The sequence below is a fragment of the Centrocercus urophasianus genome, unplaced genomic scaffold (assembly GCF_019232065.1).
Source record: "Centrocercus urophasianus isolate 14NV4802_14NV808 unplaced genomic scaffold, USGS_Curo_1.0 seq_10, whole genome shotgun sequence".
Taxonomy (NCBI): Eukaryota; Metazoa; Chordata; class Aves; order Galliformes; family Phasianidae; genus Centrocercus; species Centrocercus urophasianus.
The window spans coordinates 25,453,742-25,464,946 of NW_024884142.1; positions in this window are offsets into that span (position 1 = coordinate 25,453,742).

Genomic DNA, 11,205 nt, shown 5'->3' on the forward strand with positions numbered 1-11,205 from the left:
GAATGATGCCATAACTGCCTGCTTGGATGGAGATGTTGTTGGAACAGAGTGTTTCATTCCAGAGTTAGAGAGGGAAGCAGAAGCACATGTTTTCATATGCTTGAAAGCAAAAATGCCACTGCCTCACAGCTTACAGGAGAGGAAGGCTGCTTTAAAGAGGAGGATGGAAACCTTTGAAAACTGAAACAGATCACAGTGTCACAATGTTTGATATTCCCAGAGGTATCAACAGTGGTGAAGCCTGCGTGATTACTGGAGCCCTTGCTCTTTTAATCATTACATGTAAATATTGATGGGAAATCCCTGATGCACAGAAAAATGCTATCGATTTCAACTGCATGTGGAATGGCTGTGGCATACTGGGTGGGAACTGTTATAATGACTGTATCCAATGAGGCGGATAAAACAGATTCCCTCAATTACCAGAACAAATATGGTGTTTGAATTTGGAAGGGGAAGATCTTCATGGTATTCCTTTGAATGTCATAACAAGCGATGAACTGGGGACCTAAAGACATGCATGATGATGTAAATGAGGCAGCCAAATTGATACGTGTAGATTGTATAGGTATCAGGAGGAATTTTTTTACTAACAGGGCTGTGAGGCATTGGCCTGGGTTGCCCAGATTGCTGTGGATGCCCCAAACCTGGAAGTGCTCAAGGCCAGGTTGGGTGGGACCCTGGGCAGCCTGATCTAATGTGTGGCAGCCCTGTCCATGGCAGGGGGATGGAACTGGGTCAGTTTAAAGTCCCTTCCATTTTGGTATTCTGTGATTCTGTGATTCTATGATATACTTCCTGCCTTAACCAGGAGTAAACCATGATGCTGAAATTTGCTCTGAGATTCAGACTTAGACACTCAAATTCTATAAAAGGTCCAAGACTGAGTATGACATGCCAAAGAACGTCCCTTTTGGCTTCTGCAGCCTTCAGATTTTCTGAGGGAATCAGATCAGGCTAGAAGATAATACTGCCTTGCACACTGAAAACAGATGCATAAACACACACCTCTCTTGTGTATGTGCACCTGACATAGGAACTTGCGTCTTCGCTGTTATAGAAAAGCTGTGTTCAAAATCCAGGAGCATATACCAAAGAGAATTTGTCTCAGATCGCTTCTGCAGATTTGGGTGAGCCAAGAGCGCTAGTAGCAAAGTAGATTTTTGCTCCCTGTCTGTGCTGCTGTGAAGATGGTCTGTGATGTGACTGAAATCTTTTTGTTAGAGCATGTATGTGGATATAGTTAGGGTCCAGCTGAGGTTCTTTACCGTATGTTGCATTATTTTCCTGCATTAATGATACATTGTATGTTGGCACGTACTTCCCTCTGCTCTTAATTATCTGCAATTCTACCATCAAAATATTTCAAACTCAAACACAAATAATTGTCAGTCTCTTTTGATGCTATAAATATTCATGGTCTCCTTGTACTTCTAAATGCATTTGTCAAAATAAGCTATGTTTTCATTGGAGGCTGGCTGCCTTTCTTACTGTGTGCTCACCTATCCTGAGAAACACAAAGCCCGAGATCTCTTTCAGAACTTGTCTCCCATGCCCTGGACTCTAAGGTGACATGACATCTTTCCGTTGTTTCTTTTCTCAAGTGCTCCTGAGTCATCTGCTAAAAAGTCACTGCTTACCTTCTATGCTTTACTCTCGTAATTCTTTTAAAGAATTTCTATTGGTGTCAGTTCATGTACTATGACTGGTTGCAACCCCCTTCAACACTGTTTTCTTGAGCGTTCTCAGTCTGCAATGGCATTAGAGCTGCTGCAGCATTCCTGACATCCCTTTTGTGTCCCTGACAGCCAACGGAGAATGGGCTTCTGTGAACTGAGCTGAACTTGAAGATGTATGAAAGAAGCACTTTTGGCGATGTTCATGGTGAATTATTTTTAACAATACAATTTCCCAAGCCTGTGAAATATTGAAATATTAAAGAAAAAAGATAGTGCAATTAAATAGACATTTCTGTGTACTTCACAGCACTAGCTAGAGATTTCATTCATTTGTCAACCATTTTATTTTAGAACACTTTCTTTTATTTTCAGTTCACAACTTCCTTGCTGAGAAATATGAGGTGCAGGACAAAACTGGTTGATTGTAAATTTTGGGAAGATAACTTACAATTTGAGGAACTAACACGTCTATATAATGAAATAAGATAGTCCATTTCTTCATAAGAAGCTTTCACTGCTCATGTTGTGGGTATTCGTCCCAATGAAGCCAAGCAAAGAGATTTTTGCTTATGGGATTGCAGCAAACATTTTATAAGCAATTTAAATAATAAAAAAAAATCCTGGGAAGGTGGAATAGATGCTGAAAAAAGCATTACTGACTGTTAGACTGGAAAAAAAATATGTGAAGGAGACATCCAAGAGGATTTCATGCAGATTGTTCACAATTTGGTAGTTTTATATTAAATGCTGCTTTTATTTTTAGTTGGCTCTAGTAATGTTTTTCTAGATAATCTCATTTTGAAGGACAAACATGGTATTTGTGAATGTGTTTCTGCTGCTTTGTACAACCTATGATTTCATATTCACTATATGCATATTAGCCTTTGAGAAAAAAAAATGCAGAGAGCAAATAATTCTGACAAGTTCTTTAATCAAAAGCAATGCATGTTGCTCCTGAACATTTGTCTCTTTTGACTTCAAGTTTTATTTCTATTGCTAGGATAGCAAATGAATTTAGTTCTGACACTGTAGAGCTTAGTGATACAAATTATCTTGTAGAAGAATGAGGTCAAATGTATCTTCCAAGCCAGTAAAGAGAATGGCTGCTTTATCAAAATAAATTTGGCCTCAGTGTTGAATGTGATTGCTTTGAAGACTTTTTTATTGTCAGAGTTACACGAGCATAGTACTGGGACTAAGAAGAAAAAAAAATTAAAGATGTGAAGATATCTTGATTTTTTATGAGTGTCTGGTAGTCACAAAGGATTAACTCAACCACCGCTTTGAGCCACCTGATCATACCATCAAACTTGCATTAAATTTTAATGCAAAATGAACATGTCCAATGAATGAGGGAAGGTACAAGCATCTCTGCTCACAGTATTATATTCCGTAGTCTTTGGGGGAGTGGAAGGTGGGGATCTGTACACTCTTTCAGTTAGAGGAGAAAGCTGAAATTTAGGAAACTTGGGCGTACCTCCGAAATCTGGTTTGTTACAGGGTGTGAATAGATGAGTGAGATATCCTCAAAGATATTTCCCAAGCTGCTCACTGCTGTAAGTTTGAGTTAGTGTGTTAGTGAACACATGCCTTGAAACTTTGGGCATCACTGGATTAGGACAGCAATTTGGAAGCATCATTCTTAACTTAATTACCTGAATTTGTTAAAATCCTATTTAGGGCAAATCTGAGCTTTTACAGCTAGAAACAAATCAAATATTGCAATGTTTGCATCAGCTTAGTGGAATTCTCTTTAGTGGGATTAAATACCACTAAGCCAACATCCTTTTCACATTTTCAGAATTTGTAGTAACTTTGGTGGGGGAAGACAGGGGTTGGAAACCAGATGAGGTTTAAAAAAAGCAAGTGTAGAGTCTTGTATCTAGGGGGGAATAATTGCATGCACCGGTACAGGATGGGGGATGAGCTGCTGGAGGGGAGCTCTGCAGAGAGGGACCTGGCTGTCCTGGTGGATGACAGGTTGGCCATGAGCCAGCAGTGTGCCCTTGTGGCCAAGAGGACCAATGGCATCCTGGGGTGCATTAAAAAGAGCGTGTCCAGCAGATCGAGGGAGGTGATCCTCCCCCTCTACTCTGACCTGCTAAGGCCTCATCTGGAGTACTGCATCCAGTTCTGGGCTCCCCAGTACAAAAAAGACAGGGATCTCTTGGAAAGAGTCCAGCGGAGGGCGCAAAGATGGTGAAGGGCCTGGAGCATCTCTCCTATGAAGAAAGGCTGAGTGAACTGGGTCTGTTGAGCCTTGAGAAAAGAAGACTGAGAGGGGACCTGATCCAGGTCTATAAATATCTGAGGTGTGGGGGGCAGAATGGCGAGGCCAGACTCTTTTCAGTGGTGAATGGAGACAGGACAAGGGGAAACGGCCAGAAACTGCAGCATAGGAAGTTCTGCACAAACGTGCGCAAGAACTTCTTTACAGTGAGGTGACGGAGCACTGGAACAGGCTGCCCAGGGAGGTGGAGTCTCCTTCTCTGGAGATACTCAAGACCCGCCTGGACACCTACTTGTGTGACCTGGTTTAGGGAACCTGCTTTGGCAGGGGGGTTGGACTCGATGATCTCTGGAGGTTCCTTCCAACCCCTACGATTCTGTGATAATAAGACCTAAAGTATTCTGCTATTCATACTGTGCCTCCATAGTGTTCTTCAAGGATGATTTCTTTGTTTAAAACTGCTTTGTGGATGTATTTTCCCTTTTTATTTTGTAACCGAGACTGTTAATCCTCTTCTAAGAACTAGTAAATTATGCAGTCAGTCACTGTGTGTTCAGAATCAGTCACACTCACCCACAATGGGTGGTTGAAGCTGCTGGTCCAGGGATATGGGAATTGTATCACGCCAAATCACCAAACAGCAGTGCTTGCCTCAGTACACTGTAAGAGCAACCTCTAAGTCCTGGTTCCCCAAGACTAAATGTCACTTGGTGAGAGAATGCTGATGCAACAAACTGGAGTAGTTCTCAAAAAACAGGATGCTGAAAGTAGCTAACCGCAGGGATTTAACTGAATAGTAGTTCAAAGGTCATTTCCAGTCTCTGACAAGCGCAGCTGCATACCTGTGCCAGGATGATTATTAGGTACTGATGATTAAACACAATGTGTAACAAAATGCACATTAGGATACATCTTGTGTGATATATAAGCTTTAATATGAACCAGCAACACACCACTATGGAGAAGGCAGCCATGGCATCTGGGGTTGTGGAAAGGGAGGGGATCCTTCCCCTGTACTTAGCACTGGTGGGATGTATCTGTAATGTGGTGTCAGCCTCAGTTCCCCAGTAAATGTTGAAGAGAGTCCAGCAAGGGCCACAGACATGATGAAGGGAATGGAGCTCAGTAGAAGCTGAGGGAGCTTGGACTAATAAGGGATCCTATCAATCTGTAAAGAACTGATGAAGGGAGTAAAGGAAATGGAGCCAGGAGCTCAGCAGTGCCCAGTGACAGTGGATGTACTTTGGAAAAAAGGAAATTCCATTTAAACTAAGAAAATGCATTCTACTGTGCATGTGGTCTAGCACAGGAAATTTACAGAATCACAGAGTGGCCAGGGTTGGAAGGGACGTCAAGGATCATGAATCTCCAACCCCCCTGCCACATGCAAGGCCACCAACCTCCACATTTAATACTAGACCAGGTTGCCCAGGGCCCCATCCAATCTGGCCTTGAACACTTCCAGGGATGGGGCATCCACAACCTCTCTGGGCAGCCTGTTCCAGCACCTCACCACTCTCTCTGTAAAGAACTTCCCCCTGACATTCAACCTAAATCTCCCCTCCCTCAACTTAAAACCACTTCCTCTTGTCCTGCAGTTATCTACCCTTTCAAAGAGTTGACTCCCCTCTTGTTTGTAGGCTCCCTTTAGGTGCTGAAAGGCTGCAATAAGGTCACCCCGCAGCCTTCTTTTCTCCAGGCTGAACAAGCCCAGCTCCCTCAGCCTGTCTTCATAGGGGAGGTGCTCCAGTCCCCTGATCATCTTCGTGGCTCTCCTCTGGACCCTCTCCAACAGCTCCCTGTCTTTTTTATACTGGGGGCTCCAGACTTGGACGCAGTACTCCAAATGGGGCCTCACAAGAGCAGAGTAGAGGGGGACAATCACCTTCCTGTCCCTTCTGGCCACCCCTCTTTTGATGGAGCCCAGGATACCATGTGCCTTCTGAGCCACAAGGGCACACTGCTGGCTCATGTTAAGTTTTTCATCTATCAAGACTCCCAGGTCCTTCTCCACAGGGCTGCTCTCAAGGACCGCTCCTTCCAGTCTGTATGGATACCTGGCATTCCTCCAGCCCAAGTGCAAAACTCTGCACTTTGCTGTGTTGAATCTCATCATGTTCACCTGGGCCCTAGCCTGTAGAGGTCCCTCTGAATGGCATCCCTTCCATTTGCCCAGGAAGGCTGTGGAGGCTCCATCCTTGAGACACTTGAAACCTAATTGGTTCTGGTACCACACAGTCTACTCTGCCTGAGCCTGCTTGAGCAGAGGGGTTGGAGAAGATGATCTATGATCTTCTGAGATGTATTCTTACCACAGCCATGCTGTTGACTCCAAGGAATCAGAATGCATGTGATGTATGAGGAGTGCCGGGGCTGTCAATTGCCTTCTGGTGATATGGGTTGGCTGGCAATTAACAGTATTTTACTCCTTGCCATTCTGTGTGATAAAAGAGATCTGTGGGATGTTGTTGATCTTTTTTGTAGGGGGCAAGATGAGGTTCTTGTACAGGAGAGAAGCAAGCTTTGAAAAGAGTGCTCCTAGGAAGGTTCATTATAGCTGGAATTCTCGTGTATGGAGTGTTCGGATTAGAACCTTTTACCTGAATGCTGTCGATTAGCTTGCTGGCCCTTCTTCTGATGGGGTTCCATTCCTTACTGCATTTCAGCACTCAGTCCTGTAACTAGAAATTTGATTATGCTTTCTCTTAGGTGCATTTCATGTTAAAATGTGCATTAAAAAAAATGGACTTTTTTTTTTATCTCAACAAATGAATGATCAGTTTGGATAATGAAATGGTTGCCTTTGTTTTTTCCACATTATCATGGAAATGTGTGTCGTAATGCAAATTTTATGTGCAGTAATGCAATGTTTTCGTCAAGGTCACTGATAAATGTATTGAAAAGATTCATGCTAACACAGTTCCCTCTAGGAACTAATAAAATATGCAGCCCCCAGAAATGAAAGCACTTCACTTAGAGCATATTTTTGTGACAGAGTAGTTAATCACTTTAAAAAATTAAAATAACTGTATATATTACATTTATTTTGTTTACAGCTATTTTTTTTTTAAATGCAAGATTTTGTCCTGAGTTTGGTAAAATCCCTGTTTCAACCACTATTATCATGAGCAGCCTAATACTTAGTCTCATTAAAATGATACCAAATTTGTTTGACAATCTGAGTTCCTGGGAAACTATGTCAACTGATGCTTATAAATCCATAATCTGTTAATTCTTTCATTAGCATCCCACTTCTATTAGCTTGCTTGATACTGTTTGCTAGCTAAAGCTGTTTGTAAAGCTGCCTGTAGCTGCCCAAGCAATTATATTTTCTGTATTAAGATCTGATTCCACGTTAAATTTGCTGAGTGGCCTGGCAACAGAAGTGCAGAATTCCCACCCAGAATGCCTTGTTTGCAGTTTCCCGACCAGTGTTCCATTTCCTTAAGAGCAAAGGATACATTTCTGCTGAAAACATTGTTGATAGAGGTGCTTCCTGCCCCGAGACGCCGCAGTTCCTCCAACCGAAATGCCAGCACAAGTCATAGCAGAGGAAGCTAAAGCTTCACATCCCCACTCGTGCAGCGTGGGCCTCTGCCCAGCATCTCAGGTGTCTCTCAGGCCTCTCCACCTCGCTGTTCCTCCTATGGAGACCGGGAGACGGGGAGAGGATGCAGGCACAGCGAGCAGCAGTAGCGCATAGATGCTCTAGGTGGAGCTTCAGCACTGGCAGAAGCCTTCCTCCTCCTCCTCTTTTTTCTCCTCCTCCTCACGTTCTTGTAGCTTTCGTCTAATTCCCTTTAAAGCTGGCTTTATTGCTGGGCTGTTTCCTTTTTGTTTTGCTTAATGAGGAAAACCTTGTTTCTGGTATCATTTATCTTCCTTTAAAATTCATGTGCTTATGTAATGGCAGCCAGCCAGCAGGCATGGAAGAGGTTTCCACAGCAGTACTTTTCAGAGAAAGATCATAGAATCATTCGAGTTGGAAGGGACCTTTAAAGGTCATCTTGTCCAAATGCAATGAGCAGGGACATCTATAGGTAGGCAGATAGGTATAAAAGCCCTCTAAATTATTCTGAATACCTCAACCATCCATCTCACAAGTATGCCCTGACCTGCTCTAGCAGGGAACTTCATCTTGGCACAACACAGAGGTCTCAGCAGGCAGCAGGAGAGCTGGCCCAGCATGACATTTGGGACCTGGGCTCTGCACCTGCAGCCCTGAACCAAATCGCTCTGGGAGCCTCTCAGTGGTTCTGGTGGCCAGCTCCATGACTGTGAACTTCCTCAGTACCCCTGATGATGTTCCCAAGTCCCTTTTGGATGCCCACAGGATCTGCTTTTACAGTGAACTTAGGCCCCTAGATTTTACTTCTTGTCCCAGCCGTGGATGGCCCTGTGGCTGTAGACCAGACTGACAGCTGCAGGGTCTGTGCTGGTCCCATGACCAGCCCCGTTCTGCTATCCTTTTAGGGGCTGTGGGGCTGAATTCAGCCATCAAAGCCCTGCTGGCCCCGCTGTCACCCTCAGGAACACAGTAATCACATTGGCAATGCATGCAGAACAAATGCAAGCCAGGGGGCCAGAGAGAACAGGTTGAGAACAGGTGGAGAACAGCTTGAATAGGTATCAGTGATGGGCCCAGTCTGCAATAAAGGTCCTTCACATGCTGGATAGCATTAACAAGATATTAGCCAGTAAGTCCAAGAAAGTAATTCTTCTCAATCTGCACAGTTTTGAGACTGCACCTGAAGTAGCATGCTTCGTTGGAGATCCCCAGTAAAAGGAAAATGAGAACATGCAGGGAGTTCTTCAGAGGATAAGCACGAAACAGGAACACATGACACAGAATGAAAAACTGAGACAGCAGACTTTGCTCAGGAGAGAATGTGTTGATGTTTGCTGTTACCTATTTGGAGAATGTGGATAAGATTCCCGAGGTGCCCTGTGCAAGGATGTGAGGCAGACAGACACACATTACAGCATGGAAGATTCTGACCAGATGTTGGGTAAAAATGGTTCACCGTGACTGTGATCAAACCAAGGAGCAAACTGCCCAGAGAGGCTGTAGGATCTTTGTCCTTGGAGATATTCCAGTCTTTCTTAGAAGCAATGCTGGGCATCTCAATCCAGCTGGCCATACTTTAAGCATAGTCTGATTGTTGGTGTTCAGAAGTCCCTTCCAAACTGTTTTACTCTGTGAGTCTGTGATTGTAAAATTGTGCGTCTGTTTCCAAACTGCCAGAACTCCTTAACTTGTGCCATCTCCCATCTCATGCGTGGAGGTTATTCAGCAGAGTGCTAGATGACTAAGGAGAAAGCTATGCCACTAGCCATGGCCACATTTTCACAGTGAAGAAGTCAGAGATGCTGGACTCTTGAATAGTTTAAGTGAATAAACACAGCTTCCAAAAATAGAAACATAGAATGTAAATATGGAAAAAAAAAGTCTCATTTAAATTATGTTACCTTGTTAACTCCATTCATTTGATTTGTGGCAGTAGTACCAAATGTGAAATCCTGATCCCTCTCAGGCTGCCTGCTGTATACACCGTTACGACTTTAAGCAAATATATTTTTATTAGTAGTGACATTTCATTTACACTTTTGTGATTGAAAACCCTTTTGAAAGTGAAAACTTAAATACTGGAGCCAAACTAAAGAGTTCTTTTAATATTTGACTGATTTTCTATAATAATACTTATACCTAATTATCTATTCCCTAGCTGTGTTCATATTCCTTGGTATTAAGATTTATGGAACAAAATGACAATAAAGATTACCCAATTTTCTGCATACAGAAGAAAGTATTTACTTCATACATACTTTGAAGCAGGTTTATTGCAAACCCTGGAAAAAAGAGTATTTTTTGTGCCTTCCAGGTTCAGAGTGACATTCCTAGAGGGGGAGTATAATCCAAAGCAACCGAAAATGCCCTGAGATCAGGCTTTCTCTGTTTAATCTATTAGCCACTCAGCTGTATAATGTATTATCTGACACACAGTGATAATCAGCTTAGCTGTCCACTATCATATTAAATATGCTCAGTTTAGCCTAATTCAGCACTGTGAGGAGACACCCTGATGTCCATCTGGAACCCTTTTGAAATCAGTGCAGCTCTGTACAGAGGTGGACACACCACCATGAGCCTCATGGCTTTGGTGGAGAGTATATTTTCCAGTTTCTTCTTTGTTTAAAACCCTTTCTTCAGCTCCTGTTCACGCACTTAAGAAATGCAACATTTGATTGAGCCCATGCCCTAGAAAATAAAAATATCCCTGTAGCAAATCATCCAGAAGTTTGTAGGTTATAATGGAAATGCCTTGAAATGTCTTGTCTAATGAGATCTGCTGGAAAAACACATTTTAGAAAGAATTCCCACCCTGTAATTTTCCATATGTTAAAACAACATCTTAGTATTTTGTTAATAGTTCATTGGAATTTGACAACCACATTTACTCCCTGTAATCTCTCTTTAATGACTGGTAAAATTAACAGCAACTTGAATAATCAGATTTCACTTCAGTCTGCTGAAAGCCTTGACACTAATACACAGGTGAGGAAGCAGTCACTGCCTCTGAGGTCAAAGAGATCAAGACTCCATAAGGACAGATCTTCTAAGTCATCTCTTCACTGTGGCTCCAACTGTTACTGGCATGAATGTGTCAACTCCTTTTGCTGTACAGGGAGCTCCATCTGCAGCTCAGAAACCACAAGCTGAATTTCAATCAATAGATATAAATAGACTTTATGTGGATAGTAAATGTGGTTGTCATCCCTTGGCAGTCACATTCAAGAAAACAGAAAAGTTATTTTAAAAAATCCAAAATATTTGGCTTTTTCTTTTTCCTTTTTTCTTTTTTTTTTCTTTTTTTTTTATTGTGAAGTGTGGACAAACTGAGTTGGAAAGGAACAACTAAGGCAAACATAACTCAAATGTAGTTTTATATATCAGCATCAATATCACCATCTGCTAAATGCAACAAATACAGCATTGGTTAAAGTGCAGGTCTACCAGTATTGGTGGGTGATTCTGAAATAAGAATTGGTGTATGCTGCTTGTGGTAAGAAAAGAAGAACAAGCAAAATGCTCGACGTTTTTGGCTTGACTTTCTGTTCTATTCTTATTTTTTCACATTTTTAATCACAGTCTTCAGCTCATCAGTTTCAAAACAGTCTGCTCAGGCTTCTCCTTAGCAGTTCTAAAATGTTACAGAAGTCTATCTGAAGGGATTTCTTGTGCACTGTCTGATGGCAAATTACATTTGCCATTGGAGCTGAAGTTCATATGACCTC